The 26,966-nt window shown below is 37.7% G+C and overlaps 1 protein-coding gene across 22 annotated transcripts in view; it reads left to right on the top strand.

The window, feature by feature from the left end:
• Positions 1–26,966, top strand: part of DCDC1 (doublecortin domain containing 1) — a 557,706-nt gene that overhangs the window by 167,392 nt on the left and 363,348 nt on the right. The window lies entirely within an intron of this gene.

Raw genomic sequence — 26,966 nt, forward strand, 5'->3', positions numbered from 1 at the left:
GAAGTATGTAAAATTTTGCTTGGGATTAGTATGGGAAGATAGTAGGGAATTACCTTGGCTTTGATTTGTTGCTGGTCACTAATGACCTTAATAAGAACCTATTGGGTGTTGTGGTGGGGCTGAGAACCTGATTTGAATGAGTTGTAAGAAGTGCGTTAAAAAAAAGAAAGAAGTCTAGGTAACTTTCTAAGAGAGTGTTTAGTTAAGCAGAGTAGAAAAACAGAGCTGAATGGTCAGGGAAGAGTTTCTTAAATTGGATTATATGTAAGGCATATTTCCATGCTAAATGCCAATATTCAAATAAAAGAGGGCAAACTGATTTTGCAAAAGATCAATATTATAATTTCAGGAGAATGGGCTGTTCTCCCAAGATAATAGGGAGAAGAATTGAATTTGTGTGTGTAATGCAGATGGGCTGATAAAAATGGGTGAATGAAAGAAGGTAGTTCTCATTTGGTTACCAGTTTTAGATAGGACAACATAACTCAACTGACACTTATTTGAGGTATAATTTCCAGTTGCGAATAAAGAATTAAACAAAGATGACAACACCCAGGAACAGCCTTCTGCTAAGTCTGGCTTTATTCTTTGCATATTTTAAAATCATAATTGACCATAATACTATTTATTTATTTATTTATTTTTTGACAGGCAGAGTGGACAGTGAGAGAGACAGAGAGAAAGGTCTTCCCTTGCCGTTGGTTCACCCTCCCATGGCCACCGCAGCCGGCACACTGCGCTGATCTGATGGCAGGAGCCAGGTACTTATCCTGGTCTCCCATGGGGTGCAGGGCCCAAGGACTTGGGCCATCCTCCACTGCACTCCTGGGCCACAGCAGAGGGCTGGCCTGGAAGAGGGGCAACCGGGACAGAATCTGGCGCCCCGACCGGGACTAGAACCCGGTGTGCTGGCGCCGCAAGGCAGAGGATTAGCCTAGTGAGCCGTGGCGCCGGCCACTATTTATTTATTTTTATTTTGACAGGCAGAGTTAGTAAGAGAGAGAGAAAGAGAGAAAGGTCTTCCTTCCATTGGTTCACCCCCCAAATGGCCGCTACAGCCGGTGCAGTGCACTGATCTGAAGCCAGGAGCCAGGTGCTTCCTCCTGGTCTCCCATGCGGGTGCAAGGCCCAAGCACTTGGGCCATCCTCCACTGCACTCCCGGGCCACAACAGAGAGCTGGACTGGAAGAGGAGCAACCAGAACAGAACCGGTGCCCCAACAGGAACTAGAACCCGGGGTGCCGGCGCAGCAGGTGGAGGATTAGCCTACATAATACTATTTAATATAATATTTATAATATCATCTTTATAATATTTGATTCTAGTAACAACAGAATTGCTTCTTTTTCTGTGCCACCCATAGTTTGAAGAATTTTTATATAGTAAATTATCTCCTTTATCACTCCTATGCAGGTTCTATTATTATCCTATTGTGTAATTGAGGAAAGAGGCACAGAAGGGTAATTTCTCAAAGTATGCCTTGCTATACTTGCTTTCATCAAAGTAAGTATAAAAATTTATTTTTTTGACAGAGTTATAGACAGTGAGAGAGAGAGACAGAGAGAAAGGTCTTCCTTCTGTTGGTTCACTCCCCAAATGGCCGCTACGGCCGGCACTGCACCGATCCGAAGCCAGGAGCCCAGTGCTTCTTCCTGGTCTCCCATGGGAGTGCAGGGGCCCAAGCACTTGGACCATTCTCCATTGCCCTCCCGGGCCACAGCAGAGAGTTGGACTGGAAGAGTGGCAGCTGGGACTGGAACCTGGCACCCTTATGAGATGCCGGCACTGCAGGCGAAGGATTAACCAAGTGAGCCACTGCACTGGCCCCCAAAAATATATTTTATGAAGCCTTGTAATGTAGGATTCTATTATTTGTAACTTTTTTAGTAACAGTTGGAAAAGCACCGCCTCCCACCCTGTTTCTATTTCAAAATTGAATGTAAACTATATTTGAAGAAATACATATAATTATAATGTTTTATGAAAATACCCATAAATTCCTTTATTGACAAAAGTCTTAGATATTGCTAACTTAACTTTAATCTGATGTCTCCATTGTAGGGGAAGGAAATATCAAATTTTAATAAGAATTTATAGTAAGTAGAGGCTTCATCTTTTTCCCTAACCAAAGAAATGGATCCCCTAAATTATGTCCACTGACCTCTTAAAACTCCAGGGACCCATACAGGTCTCCTCAGATAAGGGCTTGGGTAGACTCAGGGTAAACGTTTTTGGCAAGAATGTTTCAAAGATGATGCTTTGTATTTCCATTTGCCTCACAGTAGAGGCTATTAATGCCACAGTATCCACTATACCAGTTTTGTGACTGAAGTGCAGGCTTGGAATATAGGGCTCCTGGGTTCATGGTGCGAGTGCCTTGTATCTTTTCATGGCTGGTGCTTCAAAAGTCCCTTTGAGATTTTTGACACTGTTGCGATGTGGAGGAAGCTTCAAATTTCACTGACCCTGTGTTTCCTTACCTATATCAAGCTGAAGCAAATTGGAACCTAAAAATTATTTGTTTAAAATTAAGTATTATTTTATATTGTAAGAAAACAAAATCCCTGAGAGGCATTAAATATGTGCTAGCTTTGACACAGTCTGATGATGGTGACCCAGAATCTTTTAAGGATTTAAAACCAGTGTCTTGTCCAGTTTGTTACCTCATTTTTCTTTTTTTTCCTATCTGTCTTGTTTTTATCCCACTGACATACAACATATTTTAAAACCCTGGTCTTAACTTTTGCAAATTTCAGTCTTATTTATCTTAACATAGCCAAGAATGTTTTGATTTAATGCTTCATCTTGCATTTTACTCTTTTTCTTTCCCCTCTCTTGTCTTGTTTCTTCATTTGGGCACTACTTCTGAATATATTTTTATTCAAAGGTTGAAGATTTTATAAATGATAGGTAGGAAAAAAGGAGCAGGGGGTGAAAATGACACGTGTCAACAAACTTTAAAAAAGCTATTCCAGGCCGGCGCCGCAGCTCACTAGGCTAATCCTTCACCTTGCGGCGCTGGTGCACCGGGTTCTAGCCCCGGTCAGAGCGCCGGATTCTGTCCCGGTTGCCCCTCTTCCAGGCCAGCTCTCTGCTGTGGCCAGGGAGTGCAGTGGAGGATGGCCCAAATGCTTGGGCTCTGCACCTCATGGGAGACCAGGATAAGTACCTGGCTCCTGGCTTCGGATCAGCATGGTATGCCGGCCGCAGCGTACTGGCCGTGGCGGCCATTGGAGGGTGAACCAATGGCAAAGGAAGACCTTTCTCTCTGTCTCTCTCTCTCACTGTCCACTCTGCCTGTCAAAAAAACAAAACAAACAAACAAACAAAAAACCTATTCCAGGTGCAGGTGGTAATTGTGGATTTTGTTGACACTTTTTTCCTGAGCTGAGTATCACTGTTTCTAAGCTTGATATCTCTTTAAGTACACTTGGTACTTTAAAAATATTCAAGTTATAATGGAGTAATCAATATGATGAAGATTCAACACTTATAAAATGGCCATTTAGATAAAGCACGTAACTGACATCTATATTGATGTATTATTTAATATTAGTAACACATATTTTAATTCACTAACATTAAATATATTAGATATGTTTTAACTTTCTCTTATTTAGGAATACTTAAAGCAGCATATAATAAAAAGGCAAATAAAAGGAGCCATTGAAACAAGAAATAAGCTAGTAAGTCACATTAATTAATTTATTCTTTGGACATTTTTTAATTATCCCATAATTCCAGGGAAATAATGATGAACATGATAGGCTTGGTCCTGGCCCATAAGGAGCTTATAGTCTAAATAGGCAGCGTGACAATCATCTGACATTGTGAAGTGTGACAGTAGTTTAATGGGGGATGTGTAAGGTGAGCTCGATTGGAAGAGACTTAGGGCTTAGCAAGACTTTCTTTCTCCTAAGAGCAAGTAGTGCTCAGTTTCTTTCTTTCTTTTTTTTTTTTATCTTTTATTTAATGAATATAAATTTCCAAAGTACGACTTATGGATTACAATGGCTTCCCCCCCATACCGTCCCTCCCACCCACAACCCTCCCCTTTCCCACTCCCTCTCCCCTTCCATTCACATCAAGATTCATTTTCGATTATCTTAATATACAGAAGATCAGTTTAGCATACATTAAGTAAGGATTTCAACAGTTTGCTCCCACACAGAAACATAAAGTGAAAAATAATAGATGATTTTTTTTGCTCAATTTCAAACTCTAGGAATACATGCTAAATTTCATGTGTTTCTGAGTGGTTTGGGAGCTTTCAGTGTCATGAGAAGATAAAATACAAAATTTTAAATAGTAAATATCGTGAGACATTAACAAAACCAAACAATATAGGCCAGGTATTAGAAGCGAATGGTAGCCTGTCAATAATTTTTATTTTAATGAACTTGTCACCTTATTTCTTAAAATAACAGGTGATATATAAAAATTACCAATGCAACCTATCTAAACAAAATTATCAGAAATTTCTGACTTTAAAAACTATGATGCTGTTTTAATGTAAAAATTAGATGTTTGCTTGAATAGATGAATAAAATATCTTGCCTTATTAATTCTTACATTAATTATAGATCTAACAATTAAATTGACTTGTGTTCCCTTTTAACTTGTTGAATTTCATTATGACATAAAAAAGATCTTTCCTTACTCTAAAAAATTTATATTGTTGCCATTATGGCACTTTTCCCTGATTTTTCAAAAATCCTTTTACCTTTTCTTTTAAAATTACTAAATATGTTCTGTAACGCTTGTCACACATTGATGTCAATGAATCTAAGCTGTGTTTAAGTTATCCACTGGCATCTAGTAATTACTCAGAACCATGAACGCAAGGCAGTGTCTTCTGATGTGTAAAATTTCAACCCCGGAGAGAAGTCCTTGATTTAAAGTACGTCTTCAGACAGATTCAATTTAAACTTTTTATATTAAAAATTAGAGATACTTCCTTTAAAGTTCTCCTTTTGATCAATAGTTGACTAGGTTCCTGTGTCTCCAAAAACATTGCAAATTATTAGGGAGATGGCATAGGTACTATCAGGGCAAGTTTCAAGTCATTTTAAAAAGCCTTAGGTTTTTAAAGCAGAATTTTGCATTGTATAAAAATGCCAGCTTTCTTTTAAAAAGCAATCAATTGTATATATTAAAAGTAGTAATTAAGCCCATATTATCACATATGGAATTTGTTTTAGTGTTTTTAAAAAACAAATATTTCTTCTACATGATGAAAACACATTGAAATAACTCCTTATTTTGTCAAGATAACTTTTTAGATAAATTTTATTTTCATTTCTTTTTAGGACTAGCATTAACAAACCCAAACATCCAAACCTGAGTTGGTATCAGAGACAAAGTATGTGAATGCTGATACCTTTTCATCACTTGTACACCAGGAATTCTATTTTTTAAATGATATCCTGCCAGCTTTTTCACAATCCATTAATTCCTGGATCAACATCAGAAGGAATGTCAGAGCAGAGTGAAATTCTTGTAAGACACAGATGTCAGGATCAAAAGTCAGAGACATTCTCTGAGCAGCAGGGAAGCAAGCTTGTTAGACTTTAATCGGAACAATTAGTAGCTGCCATGTGACAGTCTCGATGTCCTGCCTTATATTTCTGTTAAGTTCCAGGCATGCTGAAAAGACAAAGTCTTCTTCCAAGTTTGATGGAAAATTTCATAAGCTTTTGGTCTCAGTATTATTGGCCAAGGTTTTTAAGTTTTGTTCATCCTCTCCAAATTTCCTTAAATGGTGAATTGTTGATGTGCTCTGATAAACTAGGGTCCAGCTTATTATGGAGAGAAATTTTCATCTTCTCTGAATGCATGTAACACAAAGTGACTTGCATTATGGATGGTTGTGATCATTAGTAAGCAAGAGGCTTTTTCAGTGATTTTATATCTCACAGAGTGAGAGCTTTTATGGTCTTATCTCAGATAGCCCCAGCACCAGTGGATGTTCAAAAAAGGTGAATCACTGATGAAGTCAAATAATTAAATTTGGAGGCTGGTTTTTTAGCTAAAGAATTTCTTTGAATTCAGCCATTATATTTGGCTTTTGTCTTCACTAATCCAAAATAACCACTTCTGAATAAGAAAGTTGTCAATAAACTAATTCATTTTTTTCTAGCAAGAAGCTGTTTTGATTTTTTTCATTCATATCTTATGTAGAAAGATTCTAATAATTCATTTGCTCAGATACCAGCTTTTGGGCAACGTTAAGTGTCAAGAACTGTAAGTTAAATAACATTTTTGTGGGTGGACATTTAGCATAGTGGTTAATGTGCTAATATTCCACATTAGTATATCTTGGAAACCATTATACTTAGTGAAATAAGTCAGTCCCCAAAATACAAATACCATGTTTTCCCTGATCTGTGGTAACTAATAGAGTATCTAAAATATAATGTATAGGAGTGAAAAGGACATTTTGAGATTCAATGATTGTTTATAGCTCTTGTCTCTGCTATTGAAGAATAGTAGTTTTTTTTCCTCTCATAATATTATTTTTTGAAGTCTTTACTTACTGTAGTGTTAATCTTATGAATATAAAGCAAACTGAAAATAGATCTTTGTAAAAATTAAGAGTGGGAATAGGAAATAGAGGAGGAAGAAGGACGAGAACATGGCGGGAGGGAAGGTAGGATAGGAAGAATCACTATGTTCCTGAATCTCTGTATATGAAATGCGTGAAATCTGTATGCCTTAAATAAAATTTTCTAAAAAATCAAATAATACTTTTTTCGTTCATACAGCCCTCTATTACTTTGATAAGACTATGTTTCACTATTGTGTCATGTGAGATTATTGTCATGTTGTACTGTGCATCATGGGTGCATGTATTATCTCAAATAAACACATTACCAATCTAGCTGATATAAACAAAGAGTATATCTGGGTTCAGTAAGTAACTCCAGCTCCAGTGAAAACTCTTAGAGGTAGCAGTGATGACTCAAGTAACTGATTCATGCTGCCTATGTGGGAGACTTGGATTGAGTTCCCAGAGCCTGGTTTAGGCAGTTATATCCTGGCTGTTTTGGGCATTTGGGGAATTAATCATCCAATGATAGGATACTTTTAGACATATCTTAGTAGGCCAGCTTCTTTAATTGTGCCAATGGAATAGTAAATATTTATTTTATCTCTTTCACAGTTCCTGACATACAAGGACCTTGTAGAACTTCTAAAATTTTTGTAATTTCCTGAGTGATAGAGGTAATTAGTAGCAACATCTTTTCTCATAATAGTGTATGTTAGCCCCAAGCTCCTGACACAGGACTTTCTAAGATCTTTGGACTCTCTGGAGTGAGAAAATGTCTTGTATGATAATAAATTACTTGTGACTATGGTTTCTGGATGGGAGGTTGGTCACCATAAATTCCAAGGCATACTTGAAGGTTGGAACTTTTAGTCATACTTCCCCAAATGCGGAGAAGGGAGAGGGATTGGAGATCGACTTAATCACCAGAACAGTGATTTAACTGGACACACCTACATAATGAGGCTTCTATAAAAATCCCTAAATAATTAGTGCAAGTGCTTCTGTATTGGTGAACACATCCAGTGCAGGAGGATGGTGCCCCTAGAGAGGGCATGCAAGCCTCCCCCGTGGCCTGCCATATGCTTGTCTTCTGTTTGGTTGATCTGAGTTATTTTTTCCCTCCCTGACCTTCTTCCTTCCTTCCTTCATATTTGAAAGGGAGAGGGAGAAAGAAGAGAGATGGATATTGTGGTGTAGAGGGTTAAGCTCCCACTTAGGGCACCCACTTAGGTAGAGTCAGAGAAAGAGGTCTTCCATCCACTCGTTCACTCCCCAGATGGCTGCAAGGGAAAGAGCTGAGCCGATCCGAAGCCAGGAGCCAGGAGCTTCTTCCAGGTCTCCCACGTGGGTGCAGGGTCCCATGGACTACTGCTTTCCCAGGCTATAGCAGAGAGTTAGATCAGAAGAGGAGCAGCCGGGACTAGAACCGGCGCCCATATGGGATGCCAGTGCTTCAGGCCAGGGCGTTTAACCTGCTGAGCCACAGTACTGGCCCCACTAATATTTATTTAGCAAATACTGAATATCAATTATGAACCAGGCACTGCAAGGCACTAGTTATAGGGAAGTAAAAAAATCCATATATGGTTTTAGATTTTATGGAGCTAATAATCTACTAGGGAAGTCACTACACAACTAAATATATATAAGTATATGTTAGAAATGGTAATAAGCGTTATGAAGATAAAGAACTGCATTCTAGGAAAGAAAACCCAACAAGTCTTGAATTAAGATGGTGAAGCCTTTTTTTCAGGGGTAGCTTTTCATATGAACTTAAAAGGAGGGTGAGGAATAGGGAAAGAAAAATCTCAATTAGAAAGCAAGATTATGTATCTCAGTTACTTCAGTTACCAAAAAATTAAACTGAGTTCACAAGATGGAGATTGCCATATAGAAAACGATCTACCATCAGAAACAAAGATTCACAATCTCCTGAAGGAATCTTGAATCATGAATCACTAGAATAATTAGATGTTAAATGTTAGATGTTAGATGTTAAAGGGTTATTAGAAACAATTTAGTCACACTTGACCAACTTCCAGATGAGGTTTAAAGAAGTGAAGTTATTGCCAAAAATTCCACAATAGTAAGTGGAAAAACCAGGACTAGGTTGTATAACTTCGAATCTACTGTTTACTGATATCCGCTCTTCATTATACTATGATTGCTACTCTTTCTCTTCCATTAAGAATTTTGTAGAGGCTGGCGCCGTGGCTCACTTGGTTAATCCTCCACCTGCAGTGCCAGCATCCCATATGGGCGCCAGTTCTAGTCCTGGTTGCTCCTCTTCCAGTCCAGCTCTCTGCTGTGGCCTGGGATAGCATTACAGGATGGCCCAAGTGCTTGGGCCCCTGCACCCACATGGGAGATCCGGAGGAAGCTCCTGGCTCCTGGCTTCGGATCGGCGTAGCTCCAGCTGTTGCGGCCATTTGGAGAGTGAACCAACGGAAGGAATACCTTTCTCTCTGTCTCTCTCTCTCTCTCACTGTCTGTAACTCTACCTGTCAAATAAATAAATAAAAATCTTTTTTAAAAAAGAATTCTTGTAATAGAATGTTGGCTTTGCCTTCTTTCACTCTTGAAACGTAGGAGTATTGTGATTCTTCATTCCAAGCATGTGAGGAACATGAGGCATGAGGGAATGTGGGCAAGTCCCTGGCAATTCACAAGGCAGTGATTTTCTTCTTGTTCTCCAAGCACAGTTATGGCATGGGACCAGACACGTGGCCCTATAGCAAAAGACTCAAAATTGTAGATGTGGCTTTTATTTTCTCTTGTTCTTGCATCTGCTGCATTTTAATACGGCAACACATGGTACTAAGTAAATATTTATGAAAATGTTCTAGAATGTACTGTGGAATATTTATCAAGAGCTTTAACATTATTCATAGCTTTGAAATGCCAATTAAATAAGAAATGATAAGAAATGAAGTATATATGACATGTAAAAATGTCCATTACAGTATTATTTATACTACCAAGAATATGAATCAAATTAGTAAGGGAGAGATTAAATAAATTATTATACATGTCCATAGTGGAATTGGGCAGTCATTAAAAAGATGTTTCTAGACTATTTTAATGATACAGAGAAGGCTCACAATATAACTTTTTAAAAGATTTATTTATTTATTTGAAAGTCAGAGTTACATAGAGAAGCAGAGGCAGAGAGAGAGAGAGAGAGAGAGAGAGAGAGAGAGATCTTCCATCCACTGGTTCACTCCCCGATTGGCCACTATGGCCAGAGCTGCGCCGATCCAAAGCCAGGAGCCAGGAACTTCTGCTATGTCTTCCATGTGGGTTCAGGGGCCCAAGGACTTGGGCCATCTTCTACTGCTTTCCTGGGCCATAGCAGAGAGCTGGATCAGAAGAGGAGCAACTGGGATTTGAACCGGCACCCATATGGGATGCTGGCACTTCAGGCAGCAGCTTTTCCCGCTGTGCCACAGTGCAGGCCCCAAAATATAACATTAAATAAAAAGTAAATTCATAGAACACAAAAGTATCTTTTATATAAAATACATCTTATGTATAAAGGTCAAAACATGTTTTTAAAGTGTGGGGTAATAAAAATTTATTTTTTCTTTTACATATTTTCTAAATTTTTCAAAATGAATATATAATCAGAAATGTTAATTCCATGCAACAGTCATTTAAGTACATTCATATTGGTTGAGTTGATGTCCTCAGAAATACTGGTTTAGAGAACTTATAGGAATATGTAGAATCAATGATTTCTCTAGCTATAAATGTATTTAACACACACCATGTGGTACCACATGAGGTAATCTTGTCAACACTGCATCAGAGTAAGGGCTTTTGATATCTTGAAAAACGTTACCAATTATGTTATTATCAAATTTTAGTTTTGAAGTCTGATTATAAACCAAGGATTACAGTGGTACTGGAGCTAAGTGCATCTAGTGTATTTATTTTTCTATTATCCTCTTTAATTTTGTGTGAAGGATAGGGCTTATAAACTATCTATAAAAATATAAATATTATGATCAGGAGCTGGTCAAAGCAGACTTGTCTCACTTTCACCAGTGGCAGCCATTGACTTTCTTTTCGTCTTTTTTTTTTTTTTCTCAAAGAAGCCTTTTACTTAATGAGTACAGATTTCATAAGTACAACTTCAGGAATATAGTGATTCTTCCCACCATACCCTCCCTCCAACCCCTAATCCCACACACTTCTTCCTCCCTCTCCCATTCGCAATCCCATTTTCCATTAAGATTCATTTTCAATTAACTTTATACACAGAAGACCAACTCTATACTAAGTAAAGATTTCAGCAATTTCCCCAACGCACACACACCACAAAACTGTTTGAGAACAAGTTTTATGGTTAATTCTCATAATGCAACTCATTGAGGACAGAGGTTCTACATGAGAAGTAAGTGCACAATAACTCCTGTTGTTAATTTAACAGTTAGCACTCTTATGGATGATGTCAGTGACCACCCAAGGCTCTTGACATGAGCTGCCAGGCTATAGGAACACTTTTGAATCCATAATCATCAGTATTTAGACAAGGCCATAAGCAAAGCACAAGTTCTCTCTTCACTTCAGAACGTACATCCTTTTCTTTGATGGCCACTTCTTTCCAATGGGGTCCCTCTCACAGAGATCCTTCATGTAGTGTCGCTCCCCCTCTTCGTGGAGGAACGACACAGGACCCTGCGCTGTTCTTTTGTCTGCTCGGCCCTCCCCGGGTTTGCTGCTGGTTCTTCCCGGGTTGGCTGCCGTCCTTCCACCTCCGTGGAAGGGTGGTGCCCCCTGCCACTTTCCCCACTTCCGCGGGGGAGCGGCATACCGCCGGCCGGCTCTCTCGGGGGCTGCTCAGATGTTCCTCAGGTGTTTCTGGTGCATGTTGTCTCTCTCCTCCTTTATAGTCCTCTTCCACCAATCCCAACTCTGCTACCCACACGCCGAGTATGCTGCTCTCCTCCAATCAGGAGCAGGATCAGCTCCTGCAGGTCATCACTCAAGTTGGTGAGAGGCAGCTGCGTAGAAACTGTTTACTCCTCTCCCAGCGCCATATTGTGGGAGAGCAGATGCATAGAATAAGTCTTAATTCCAGTAACTTAGTCTAGTCCGAGTTGCTCCCCACAATGTAGGACTTTTTTTCTTTCTTTTTTTTTTGCCATAGTGTCTTGGCTTTCCATGCCTGAAATGCTCTCATGGGCTTTTCAGCCAGACCAGAATGATTTAAGGGATGATTCTGGGGTCAGAGTGCTATTTAAAGTTATTGTCATTCTGTGAGTTTGCTGTGTAGACTGCTTTCCATTTTGGAGCATTCTCTCCTTTTTAAAATGTCTATTATTATTATTACCAGACATTTTGCTTTTATTTATATGATCCCTTTAATACTTAATCCTAACTGTGTGATCATTTTAGTACTTAATATGGTCACTTTTACTCTTAAGATGGCATTTTTACCATCCAGCTTAATGGGATTTGGGGTCCCAAGCCATTGACTTTCCATAAGTGTAAAGAATTAGCATGAAAGCTTTCTTTTTCTTTATTGTGGAACCATAAACTTAGGCTAAATACTTTGACCTACAAGACCTGGGAAGTTGGCCAGTGCCATGGCTCATTAGGCTAATCCTCCGCCTGTGGCGCTGGCACCCTGGGTTCTAGTCCCTGTTGGGGTACTGGATTCTGTCTCAGTTGCTCCTCTTCCAGTCCAGCTCTCTGCTGGTTCCAGGAAGGCAGTGGAGGATGGCCCAAGTGCTTGGGTCCCTGCACCCACATGGGAAACCAGGAGGTCTCCTGGCTTCAGATCAGTGCAGCACGCCGGCCATGGTGGCCATTTGGGGAGTGAACCAACGGAAGGAAGACCTTTCTCTCTGCCTCTCTCTCTCTCTTACTGTCTAACTCTGCCTGTCAAAAAAATAAAGTCCTGGGAAGTAAGTGATTCTTTGTGTTTGAGTCAGCGTAGTGGACAGAGTAATGTGTTCTTTGGTTTGTTTCCCAAGGGGCTAGTGAGTGTTTTTTCAGTCTTGTGTGATGGATCTCTCTGCAGCAGAGGAGGCCATTAGAGGGCAATGGAGGCATTTGCCTAGTGGCTTATGTGCCATCTATTATTTTTTCCAAAGATAATTATTCAATAACTTTTTTTGATTAATAATACTTATTGAGCTTTCTGCAAACCCTGCACAATGACTATTCAGAGGAAAAGATCAAACACACAGAAATCACATAGTCTATACCCTGCAAAGGTTTAGAATCCAACTGGGAAAGTAAGCCACATACTGAAACAAGTACACTACAGCACAGTAAATGAAAAAATACAGAATGATATAATGCAAACCTCACTTTTGTTGAGATATAATGTTTGCCTTTACCACTGAGACTGTGAAAAACCTAGTTCACTTATATGTCTGCTGCATAGGGAATGGCCTTTTGTGTTTGCCTTTTTATCCATACCATACTTGACTGTTGCTGAGAATTCGTTCTGAGAGGAGGAGCGCAGTGGTGGCAAGAGGCACAGAGTCACCACACAGACACTGGGAGTCAGGTGAAAGAGGGCCAGAGGCAAGCACCCTGTAGATTCGTTTATTTCAGTTGGTACAGCAGCTTATATAGTCGAGGCAGCCAATCCAATCAAGGGATGGTTTATGCCCTAACCAATCACAGCCTGTTGCCGGGCAGGCTCCATTGCCAGGTGGTTTCCCAGGGGGTTTCTGAAGCCTTTCCTGAGAAACTGACGCTTGCTTGCCAGTGGCCATCTTGGCATGGCCTTCTCATTCTACCACACTTAACCCAATGTTTCACATAAAGTAGGAGCTCAACAAATCTGTATTCAATGGATAATTTAGATGAATAATGTTTTTCCATACTAAAAATGTCATCTCTTAAAATCTATGTTAATCTGCAGGTTTCTTCTGCCTTCACTTTTTTCCTGCTTTCCATTTACATATTGAGCAACTTAGTTCATTTGATGTGTACGGTTTTTCACAGTCCGGATTTTACTAATTGCATTTCCAGGGCACGGCTCAACTTGTTTTTCTGTTTCATTTTCAGTAATTGTACTTTGATTATAGATCCAGAATTATAAGTGGGAATGGGTTCTTTCATGAGGAGGCACATATGTCTGGATATCTCTGTCTCTCTGAGACATTAGCAGCTGTTGATGCCAGTGCTCAATCCATTAATCCATTTTGTTTTCTAAAGGAGTATAATAATAGGTAGGATGCTTCCACAGAGAGCTTCTCTCCCTCCTCCACTGTTTGCTTACCCAGTGGTGAGGAAAAACAAATTCTGAGTTCTTTCTCTTTACTTACCAATTTTAAGTGGTTTGGTTTTCTATCACCTTCTAAAGATAACCAACTAGGTTTTTAAAACCATTATAAACTGAGCATATTTGATACCTCTGAATCCACTGCAGTTGTCTTTATTGAAGCCCAATTAGCCCCATTTCTCACCAATGGGATTAATGAATGATTTGAGTGAATTAATAATCCAGTGAGTTCCAGTTTTAAAAAATGCTGTTGGAGGAGCCGGTGCTGCAGTGCAATGGATTAAAGCCCCAGCCTGAAGCACTAGCATCCCATATGAGCAATGGTTTGAGTTCCTGCTGTTCCACTTCCAATTCAGTTCCCTGCTGAAGTGCCTGGGAAAGCAGTGGAAGATGGCCCAAGTCCTTAGGCCCCTGCACCTATGTGGGAGACTGAAAGCTCCTGGCTCCTGTCTTCGGATCACCTCATCTCCTGCAATAGCAGCCATTTGGGGAGTGAACCAGTGGATGGAAAACCTCTCTCTCTTTCTCTATCTCTCTCTGTAACTCTGTCAAATAAATAAAATAAATCTTCAAAAAAAAGTGAACATTTAAAAAAAAAAAAGATGCTATTGGATAGTGTTTAGCCTTGTGGTTTAGATGCTTGTGTCTGACATTGATATGTCTGTATCGAATCCCAGCTCCAGTTCCTGACTCCGAGTTCCTACAGACTCTGGAAAGAGGTAGTGATGGCTAAAGAAGTTGAGTTCCTTCCACCTGTGTGGGGGAACCTGGATGGAGTTCCTGGCTCCTAGTTTTTGGTCTGGGCCTGTCCTGGCTATTATAGGCATTTGAGCAAAGAGCTAGCAGAGGAGAAGTCTCTGTTTCTTAGTCTGTCTCTTTCTGTCTCTTGCCTCTCAAATTAAAAAAAAAGAAGCTGTAGTTACTATGAGAATGCAAGAAAAAAAATATGATTGATAAGCATTATACTATGAGGCTACTAATTGTCATCTAATATTTTATGTTCAAATATCTTTATATCATTGCAATGGGAAAATACATGTTTTATGAGGGTTCTTCATTTATTACTAAATATTATTTATTTCTACACAAATATGACTTACATTTTATTTAAATTTTAATTATTTTTTCCTTAAATTTTTTTCATTTACTTAATTTGAGTGACAGATAGACTGACAAGGAGACCTCCCATCTACCGCTTTAAGTTCACTTCCCAAATACCTGCAACAGCTACAACTGAGCTGGGCCAGACTCAATCCAGGTTTCTGAAGTGGATGACAAGGACTCAGCTTTTTGAGTTATAACCTCTGCCTCTTGGGTGAGAATCAGCAAGAACCTGGAATCAGAAACCAGAGCTAGGCCTCAAATACATGCACTTTGATAAGGGATGCAGGCATTCTAACCAGCATCTTAACTTATAAGCTAATGCCTGTCCCTCTCCTTTTTAAAATGAGTGATACTGTATCCCCAGTAAAGTACATATAATATAAATGCATAGCTATCTGAAATTTTATAGTCATTCACTCCTATAGCCACCATCTAAACTAAAATACAGAACATTTCTTATATCTTCTTGTTAATAGTTCTCTGAGGTAACTATTATTCTTACCTCTATCATTGATCAGTTTGATTCTTGAATCCCATTTTAATGGACTCATTCAGTATATATCTATTTAGTGCCTGATTTATTTTGTGCAATATAATCTGTGAGGTTTGTTCACATTGAGTGTCAGTTTATTATTTTATGTTACTGTGTAGCATCTTTTCTATGCTGTACTACGAACAACAACTTATTTATCCATTCTCCTATTTATAGATATTTGGGCTTTTTCCTGTTAGTGTTAATCTATCAGGAATAATAACATGTTCTTACATATATCTTTTGGTAGGTATATTTATTGATTCCCATAGGGTGTATACATTTAGGAGTGGAATTGCTAGGACATAGGGCGGGCATAGATATCGAAAAAGGAGTGTTACAAAGTGACTGAACCAATTCATACTCCTGCTAGTGTTGTTTGAGAATTCTTGTTCTTCTGTGTGTTCACCAACACTTGATATTGTCAGGATTTTAATGTTAGCTATTCTGATGTGTTGTGAGTAGTGGTGTCTAATTGTGGTTTTCTAGGCATTTTAATAACCCCATGTCTAGATGCTGCAGTTTGCTTAGTTATCATCTTACTATTGGACTTTGGATTCATTTCATTTAAAAAATATTTATTAAGTGAATACCATGTGCAAGGGATTATTCTAAGATGCTTATTATTGAAGATGCTGCAGTAAACAGAGCCATTTGAGTTAATTGGAATATCTTTACATAATTTTTTTGTTGTCAATGTATATACCAAAAAATAAAGCCTTATGTGTCTATGTAGTACCAGATTTTTTAAAAAGTCTATGAAAAAAGTTTGGTAATGGTCATGAATCTATAGAGAGGGTTTTCCCTCCTTACATCTGATCTGAGAGTTAAGAGGCTTTTGTTTTGCCACTCTTTGGCCATTTGGATGTTACTTTGATTTCAGATTTTAATTTTTAAATATATAAGTAAGGAGGTAAAACAGAATGAGATGAAGTCATCTTTCAGCTGAGTTTGCCTTGTTGATTTTTTAGAATTCATGCACATGAGACTAGATGTCTGTATTTACACCTGGAACCTCAGACTCTTACTAGCTAGGGACTCACTGTTATTCCCCGGGGCGATTTTTCAGTGTCACCCATGTTTCTGATATGTCCAGAATTACATGTTAACAATGTCTTTTAATTATTTTCCTATAAGTATGTTGGCCAATACTATTAAATGGATGTATTTAAAAGGCCTAGTGTGTAAAGGAGAAATGAAGTAATTGTGAACGAAGTTTAAAGAAAGAATGATGAGTGTTTTCAGTATTCCTATCTACCCTGGTACTCGGTTTCCTTTCCTTAGACCTAGAATGGTATTCAGTGACAAATAGACAAGACTTTGTGCTCAGAGACTTACAGTAAATTTTTATTGATCAGAGACCCAGAAACCTAATATTCTAATCTTAAAACCCAAAATTTCAACAGTGTTTGTAAGCATCCCTTTCAAAATATGGACTCTTGTTGTACCTTTTACTTGTGATCCAAACATTTAGTATAGCATTTTCTTACTTATTTAGTACTTTCATTCTACTTTGTGGATGCTGTGACCCTGAGATGTATTGAACAGTTAGAACATTTCACAGCCCTTAACACTGTCTATGGAATACTCAAAATAGCTTTCTGTTGTTCATGTTTTCCTGTCATCGTAACTTCCCCAGAAACACTACAGAGTCTCGAGCAGGCTTCACAGTTAACCTTTGAAGCTCAGATGTAACATTTTATTATCTAGTTTAGGGCAGCTACTTAGGTGGAAAAGAGTATCCCAGACTAAGACTATGACAAAATTTTGGGTCAAACAGGATTGTTCTCCTCTGTACCCTGTTTTTTTTTTTTTTCTTGTTACTGGCGATGGAAATTAATAAACTAGTGAGTATACTTTTTTTTTACTGGTAAGGAACAGAAATTTATTTCTCATAGTTCTGGATTCTGAGAATTCCCAGATCCAGGCACCAGCAGGTCTGGTGTCTGCTGAGGGCTACTCTCCACTTTCAAGATGGTGTCTTGAATGCTGCATGTTTATGCTGTTTCCCCCCTGGTGGAAGAGATGAGGCCCACTCCTCTAGCTGTTTTATAGTGGTGGTAACTCATTCAGGAGGGCACAGCCCTCATGACCTAACCATCTCCTATTGGGCCCCATCTCTCAACACTACTGCATTGCGGACTAAGTTTCCAAGATGCGAGTGTTGGTTTTTTTGGGGGGTGGGTGTGGGGAGGAGGTAGAATTACAGAGAGAGAGAGAGAGATCTGTCATCTGCCGGTTCACTCCAAAAATGTCTGCAACAAAGAGCCAGGACTAAGCCAGACCCAGGCCAGGAGCCAGTAGCTTCATCCAGGTCTCTCACATGGATGGCAGGGGCCCAAACATCCAGGCCTTCCTCCACTGCCTTTCTGGGGCCATTAGGAGGGAGCTGGATTGGAAGTGGAGCAGCTAGGACACAAACTGGCGTGCACATGGGATGCTGATGTTTCAGGCACTGGCTTTACCCACTATGCCACAACACTGGTCCCCAACATGTCAGCTCTACACCAGAGAAAAACATTCCCATTGGGGCCAGAGTTGTGGTGCAGTAGGTTAAGCAGTACTGGCCCCCCAGTATATGGTATTTTGTTTCAGAATTATACCACCATATAATAGAATGATGAGAGAATCAGTCAATTGATAAATTTGTATATATAGTTATTTATTTATAACTACATATTTATATATAGTTTATGTATAATTTATATATATAGTTGTTCATTAATGTATTAATAAATACTCAGAGTGTTAGTAGCAAAATATATGAAAAAGAAAGTTATGGGTCCTGGTCTGAGATACTTATGGCTTAGTTGGAGGAGATAGTGCTTGTATAAGTCAGAGTTCTCTAGGAAAATCAAACCTGTGGGCTATAGAACAATTGAAAATGGATTAATTTGTTATAAAAACTGCCTTTTTAGATTATGGAGGAAAGAAGTTCCACATTAGCCAATCTGCATCCAAGAGAAACAGGAAAGTCAGTGGTATAGTCCCACCTGAGTTCAAGGGCCTGAGAACCTGGAGTTCTGATGCCCAAAGAAGGGAGAAGAGAGATTGAGGTTTTCCTTCTGGTGCCTTTCTATCTGGACCCTCCAAGGATTAAATGATATCTATGCATGTTGAGACAGGAAGATCTTCTTTACTCAGTCCACTCTAAAAAACTCTTAGAGATACATCCAGAAATAATGTTTTATCAGCTATCTGGGCATCCTTTAGCACACTCAGGTTGACACATAAAAATTAACCATCACAGTCCTATAAATACATTCCATATGTTGTAACAATAGCTATAATATAGGTTAGAACCAGGTGCTCTGTTATAGACTAAAGAGGATGATGTATTATCTGTTTGCCTCTGTGTACACAGCATTAGAGAAGGCTTATTAGAAGATGAGATGTTTAGTTTTAATTGTGAAACACGTCCAGGCCTTAGAGAAGGTAGAAGGGAAATCCTGGAAGAGGAAATGACCTTTTCCATGGCAGGATGGCCTGGTGGAGCAAGAGTGCATAGGAAGACCTCTAAATGTCTAGTTGATAAAGTTTATAAGAATTTGATGCAGAAGAATAATGAGACACATAGGTAAAATGGAAGGCTGATCTTAGCTTTATGTAGCATTCTTACTGATTGTCCCTTGAAGTGGTTTCATTAGTAAATGATAGGATAAGATTTGAATTTTTAGTAAAAAAAAAGTCAACACTGGACTAATTTTAGAAGTAAAAAGAGTAGTCAAAGGCTATGACTATAATTTAAGGGAGAATTGCTGAAGTCTTGAATTAATATGGTAAAAGTTAAGATTATGAAGTAGGAAAAGACTTGAGAGATTTTGATGAGCCAGAGTTGGCAGGATATTGTGATTATCTAAGAAAGGAGAAGGAAGGTGTGGCTCCCTGGTTTCAATTTTGTGTGATTAGATTGTGACATTTATCTATGTCAGAGAAGTCTGTCTACTTGCAGAGGACCTACCATGTGCTGGATGTGACAGGAGATACAATGATGTTTAAAATAAAGCTTCTACTTATTTACAATATATACATTTTTTACTATAATATACATTGCAAGATGTAAAGCAGTGTAAGGAGTGTGGTGGATGAAGGCCTGTGTGTGGTCAAGCAAATGCACTCTGAGAGGAAAGAATGTGGTGAGTGCTCAAGACTGCAGACTGTTAGAAGACCTACTTATGGAGCAAAGTCTTCACCATTTGCCTTCACCTCTTTGTTTCAGTTGAAACATAACCCTCCACAAATATTACTTTTTGTTTTATCATGGCCTCTGTTTGGGTTTGTTCTTTTATTCAATCCCCACCCCTTAACACTCATACTTACTATTTAATGAGAACAGGCAACCTATAGACTCTACCCATTGATATTGTACCACCATCAATCAATAATATTTCTCTTTGAGGTTTCACATTACTCATCTAAATCACATTCCCATGCCTGTTGACATAATTTGTTGACATCCTGGACATTTTTTCTATCTTCCTGGATAAAGGCTAGTGCAAATTTTATACACACACACACACACACATACACACATACAACATCATGCTGAAGGAAATACATTAGAAATAGTGAATAATTAAAGGAAAACAACATTAAAGACAAATAAATGATTTTTAACACATTGGCAAAGGTCTTATTTCTGAATATATGGAGCCCTTTCAAGTCAATAAGACATAAATGAAAGGGCAGAGCCAAGATGGCAGCCGAGTAGGAATCTCCATTGACCTCCTCCCCACAGAGACAGCAATATGAACAGCTGTACACTTGCCAAGTCACCCTCACAAATGCTATGGAAGCCAAGTGAGAGTCCATAGTGCCTTGTCTTGTTATAGACATAAGTAATGACTGTGATATACTGCATCAGTAGGACACTGCACAAAAATTATATGATTTCAGTAGATGCAAAAAAGGCATTTGATAAAATTCAGTACTCTTCATGTTAAAAACTCTGACCAAATTAGGTATAGAAGTAACATACCTCAATATAATAAAGGCCATATATAACAAACCAACAGGTAACATCATATTTACTGGGAAAATATATTTGTAATCTATCTGTCAAGGGGTTAATATGTAGTATGTAGTATGTAATATGTAGTTAATATGTAGTATCCAGAATATGTAGTAACTCAAACAGTTCAAAGCAAAAACAAAGAAACAAACTAACAATCCAATTTTAAAACATACAATAGATCTAAACACACATTTCTCAAAGGAAGGCATACAAATCACCAAGCAGGTACATTAAAAACTTTCCACTTCACTAATCATTAGGGAAATGTAAGTAACTGCAAGTTATTATAAGAAAAGAAAAAATATTATGTAGTAGCTAGGATGTGAGATAAGGAATCCTTTGTACACTGTTGGTGGGGGAATGTAAATTAGTACAATCACTGTGGGAAACATGGAGGTTTCTCAAAAAACTAAAGCTATCATGTGATCCAGCAAGCCTACTGCTGGGTTTATAACTAAGGGAAATGTAATCCATATAAGAGACATCTACACTGCCATGTTTGTTTCAGCTTTATTCAGCCAGGAAATGGAAACAACCTAAATGTCTATCACTGAGGAATGGATAAAGAAAATACATACACACACACACACACATATATATATACATACATATACTTACATACATATATATACAATAAATGAATGCAATATACATATATACAATTTTGTATACATATATTCAATATATGTATATAACATGTATACAATGTATGTATGTATACAATATATTCAGTGAAATATTACTCAACCATAAAAATATGAAATCTTGTCATTTGCAGCAACATGGATGGAACTGGGAGTTATTATGTTAAGTGAAATAAGCCAAGCATAGGATATGAATATCATATTATCTTTCATATGTGGAATCTACCAAAAATGTAATCTCATAGAAGTTAAAAATATAGTTATGATTATTAGAGGCTGGGGATGGAAGTTGGGGGAAGGAATTAGGAAAGGTTGATTGTAGGGTGCTAGGTTATAGCTGGATAGTAGTGGTAAGAAGTTCTGGGGTTCTGTTGCCCAGTAGGGTGAAGATAGATGATGTTAACTTACTGTATATTTCTCCATTAAAAACTAGAAGATAGGATTTTTTTATATATTCACTATAAAAAATATTGAACATTTGAAAGGATAAATATATTTACCCAGTTGGACATTATACAATGTTTACAAATGACAAAAAAACTCATAGTCTCCCATTAATATGGACAATTTTATGTCTATTAAATTATTTTAAAATAAACTTTTAAAAAGAAATACAATGAAAATATAAAAATGGACCAAAATATTAAAAGTAAATTTACAGAAAAGAAGAAACAAACATGACCATTAAAATATAAAATAATTTTAATTGAGCTCAGATTATTTAAAAGTGAATATGAAAACATGATCTAATTTAACCTGTAATATGATTAATATTAGAAAGCTTGCTTGCTATTGAAACTGTGAGTATAATAGATATTTCTATGCACTATTAGTAGGATTGTGACTAAGAGTACATTTTTTTAGGGAGTGATTTGGCATCATATATCAAAACAGCAATTTGTTTTAACAAGGATTTAAAGCAGTATGTTCAGTGTCACTCATTATGGTAGTGTTTTTAATTATAATTTGTAAACAACTTGAATGTCCATTAATAGAGGACTACTTAAATTAGGGTAAATACATTGAGTTAGATATTATTCTGCAAATAGAAAATGAGTTTTATATATATATATATATATGACATGATATGTTTGCACTTTACTTTTGTTACCAATTTTTATAGTTTGAACCTGTTCAATGGTTTATTCCTGATTGCAGTTTTTGCTTGAAATATGAGTGCTGCTAAAAAGCTGACAGATAAGGGTGTGATAGAATTACACCCTCATTTGGTGCTTTTGTGACTTTTAACCATCATTTCTTCATGTAGTAAAGTTTTCCAGGTTCCTTTTTCTTACCAAGAAGAAAGCTCAGTCAGTTAATGAAACAATTTGTTTGTCCGTGAGCAGAGCATATAAATTAGAAAGTAATTATCAGCATTTCCTACTGTGAAATAAAGAATTACAGAGTTAATGACTGCCACAGGCATCTCATTGATATGTATGTAATACACTCACATTGGAAGTATATATCACGGGGGCAAAAGCAATGGGTTTTCAGGGTCATTTTGGTGTTCAAATTCTTGCTCTGCCATTTAAAAATTGTGTGACTGGGAAGAAAGAATGAGAATCACATAGGGAGAAGATACATTATGAAATTTGTCATAGTTTTGCATATAATCAAGTGCTAGTTTTGCAGATGTTCAGAGGTTGTGCAGTTACTGCCTCTTAAAATAACGTACGGATGGTTGAGGAAGAAAGGCTGACCAATTGATCTGCCTTGACATCTTCAGTATCTTCCATGGGCTGCTAACTGACCATACAGCCCTCCATGCAGCCTCTGGTAAACCAAATTGAGAATGTGGGCCACCCGGTAATAGGCAGGCAAAGTGGTTTTCTCCTTGTGTGTTGACACTGTGAGGTCTGGAGGGACTTTCATAAGAGGTCACTGGGACATTCTGTCAGGGAGGCAAGGCTATTGCCAAAGGATGGCAGAGGAGAGGTAGGTGAATTTCATGGGTCCATGAGTGACCTGGTGGTTGGTCAAAGAGAACCACCCTGAAGAGGTGGCATTTAAGCTAAGACCTGAAGGACAAAGATAATCTAGCCAAGCTGCATGAATAAGGCACAGTGACGACAAAAGACCCCAGAGAGAATGAGGGCAGAATGGTTGGAGGAGGGAGGACAAAAAGAAAGGTGGCTCTAAGTGAGTAATGGAGAGAATGCAGGGACTGAGTTCCAAGCAATAGGCAAAGGCCAGATCATGTAAGGCTGCCAGGCCAGCTGCAGGAATTTGGATTTTTGTTGTAAGTGTACTGGAAAGTCTTTGCAGCAACTTAAGCAAAGGAGTTAAGTAAGCTGTTTTATATTTCGGGAAGATCTCCCTGGCTTTGGTGGGGAGATTTAATGGAATAGGGGAAGCCAGGAGACCAGTGAGAATGTATTTGAGAGCATCATCCAAAGAAGAAAAGAACGAATACTATAGTAGCAATTGCTATATTCATAGTTGGATTTTTGACATAGTACATTTGATATACTTATTTAGATAAACAGTGATATTGATGCTTATCCACTTCAGATTGAGTTTATTAACAACCTTAGAATACCTGGAAAAGTCTCAAGCTCATCCAAAATGATCTGTTTTTGAAGCAGCTAGTATTGTGTGTGACAACTCTAGTCTACAATTCATAAATCCAACCAAGCTTCTTTGCTTTTGACAACCAGCAAAACTCAGTATGGAACATAACTTTGTGATTGACATTCGGATCTTAAAGTGAGAAAGAAATCAGGTTTTGACACATTGTTTTATTTTATTTTCCACACAATTGACTGCCCTGACAATGAGTCCAAAACCTTTTTGCAGATTGTTAAGCAGAGTTTTGAAAGCTAAAGTATGGTTGAAAATGATGCAGAACATTTTAAAAATTAGAGTACTTTTACTACTATACATCTTGATTGTGAATTTGGTGCTATAGTTATTTGCCTTATAAAGACTGTATTAATTAGAGTGCCAGAATATAATACACAAAATCTAACAGGCTATCTTAATCAAATCAAAACAAACAAGTAATAGAGAATCAACAGAAGATGGAGAAGCAGGCTTGGAAAATGGGCAGAAACCTGGGGAAAAAAAGAGGCTAATATCCTTTATCTTGTCTCATCTTGCTTGTCTTCATGCCATGTACTCTTCGTAGAAAGTCCAGGTAGGTGCCCCTGATAGGCTAAATCTTCCTCATGTGTCTTCATCCTGTGCTCTTAGGGAAGGTCCTTCTTGGCTTCCAAGGAGGGAAATAGGGAAATAGAGCAGTATCTCTTACCAATATACATTCAGTGGATGAATTCTTCCTAACTTGAAAGGAAGTTTGGATATTATATAGTTTTAGAAGAATAAAAAGAAAAAAAAAAGAAAAATAGTCACTACAGAGACCAGTGTGTTCCCAGCATTTAGGATAGTGCTTGGATTTAATTGATAAGGTAAGATATTTCTTACCCTTTTTTCATATTTGGAAGAGAGAGGAAGAGAGAAAGGAGAGGGAGAGACGGAGGAAGAAGGACAGGGAGAGGGAGAGGAGGAAGATGGAGAGGAGGAAGAGACTGGAGAGGGAGAGAAGCGGGGAGGGAGAGAAGGGAGAAGAGGGAGAGGAGAGAAAGGAAGGAGGGAGGACGGGAGAGGGAGAAGAGAGTAAGAGGCCAGGGAGAGGGAGAGAGAAAGGGAGACGGAGAGGGGAGGAAGATCATCCATCAGTTAACTCATTCCCCAAATACCCACAATAGCTGAGGGTAGACCAAGCTGAAGGCAGGAACCTGGAACTCAATCCAGGTCTCTTACATGGAAAGTCTGTTTATTAAATGCAACACTTTTATAGAATATATCACTTGTGTTTTTGGAATGTGTAACTGGGAAAGTCCTTTTTTGGTAACTATTAGTTTAGGACTTTATATTGATGTCAGTAAATGACATTTCCAGAAAATGTCTCTAGTTATTTTAAAAATTAATATATAATTCCTTGCATCTACTCTTTTAGTTACAATAATGTTAGAATTAGATTGAAATTGATAATTACTTTTTGCAAATGATATTAGGAAAGAAAAAAAGTCCAGGTGATTGATATTATAAGGTCTTGATTCTGAAGTTTAGATGATAGAGAAATATGTAATTTTAAAAATTATTAAGTAGCATAATACAGATTGATAATTAAATTATATATTTATGCATGTCTAAGCTATTTTATACATTTTACATGATGGAAATCTGTCACAATGACCATAAGTTTTTTCATTGAATCGCTTGTTTGCTCTTCTATCAATGTCTTTCTCTTACTGTATTATATACAGTAAAATATGCCAAATGAATTTCTCACAGAAGAATAACTCTTTTGAGTTATTCAACCAAATCTATCTTGAATGATTATTACAGTAGTTGAAATGTCTGTATGCATACCTTGATGAATTACGATTTGTCGGTTAAAGCACATGAAACTTGTTTGAATGAAGGAAAACTTTTCATAAAAAGATATTTAATTTAAACTAAGTTTGGTGGTCACTGATTCTCCTGGTCATACATTCTGAGCATGCTCTCAGTGTTTTAGACCTTCTCTGACTGATTACACAAGGAAGTCCCTGAAGATTTATTATGCTATGCCACTGTTCCTGACCAGTAAGTTATAAATATAAGTAATGGTTAAATTTGCCCATTCTACAATGGATTATTTGATTTCTAATTCAAAATGCTTTAGAACTTTCTTTCCTTCTATCACTCTGACTGGTGTGTATGGTGAAATCTCCATCAATTTAGGCCTTGAAGTGAAAAGATATGGTGTATCTGGTAAACATATAATGGACATGTAGGTTGACAGAGAAAGAAATCTTAGTTGTTATAAACCAAGAACTTGAAAATAATAGCACATTGGCTAAATCTGATCTGTAGCCTGCTTTTGCAAATAATGTTTTAAAACAGATCCTAACCAATTTGTTTACACATTGCTAATGTCCTCTTTCACATTATAACACAAGAATTGAGCAATTGTCCAGCAACATTTAAAACATTCATTATCTGGACTTTCAACAACAACAACAACAAAACTACCTAACTCCGTTCCACTGATGGATCAAGTAATCTTTTCTTATGGGTCACTACTGTAAAGACTCAGGTGTAGAACCATTGTATCAGGATGCTGGTTTTCCCTGTCTGTCTTTTCTAAACCCAAATATGAATATTGAGGCTTTGATCCCAGCAGGTCCTTGTGTCTAAGTAATAAGCATAAAGAAGGCAACAGAAAACTTTGATCCTGATGAACATTTGATTTTATGATATTGTGATGCTACCCTGTGATCTAGGGTGGCTAGAGGAAATGTCAGATTAAATGGTATTAAATGTAGATTATTTTTATTATTCTTGTCCTCAGTGAAACAAATTTAGTATGTTATATTTCTGGATTATCATGATTCTTTTTGAAACAAAATACATGTTTTTGTTAGAGTTGGAAAACAGAAGGCCCTAGATGTTCTTATTAAATCTCGAAACAATAATAACTTTGGTCATTATTGTCCCCCCCGCCCACCGACCCAAACCCTTGGAGTCTTCAGTATTGTCATAAGCTTTTTTCTGAATTTTTTTTTCTATTTTTAAATAATTTGAATTAACATATAATACTTGTATATTTTTATGGAGTTTTCTAAAATATTTCAACACATACATACAATGTAAACTGATCAAATAAGGCAATAAGGTAATTAGCATTTCTGTTTTCTTTTGTTGTTGTTTTTTGTTTTTGCAGAGAGAAAAACAAGATTTATTTAAGTTAGAGACCTCCTGGTGGAGTGGCCATGAGGGGTCTGTGAGAGGCAAAGCCTAAAGGGGCTGGTGGTAGTGAGGTTTTAGTACAGTTTTGGGGAAGAAAAAAAAAAAAACAAACTTGACAATCAATTTGATAATCAGTA

This window comes from Oryctolagus cuniculus, chromosome 1 (genome assembly GCF_964237555.1).
Source record: "Oryctolagus cuniculus chromosome 1, mOryCun1.1, whole genome shotgun sequence".
Taxonomy (NCBI): Eukaryota; Metazoa; Chordata; class Mammalia; order Lagomorpha; family Leporidae; genus Oryctolagus; species Oryctolagus cuniculus.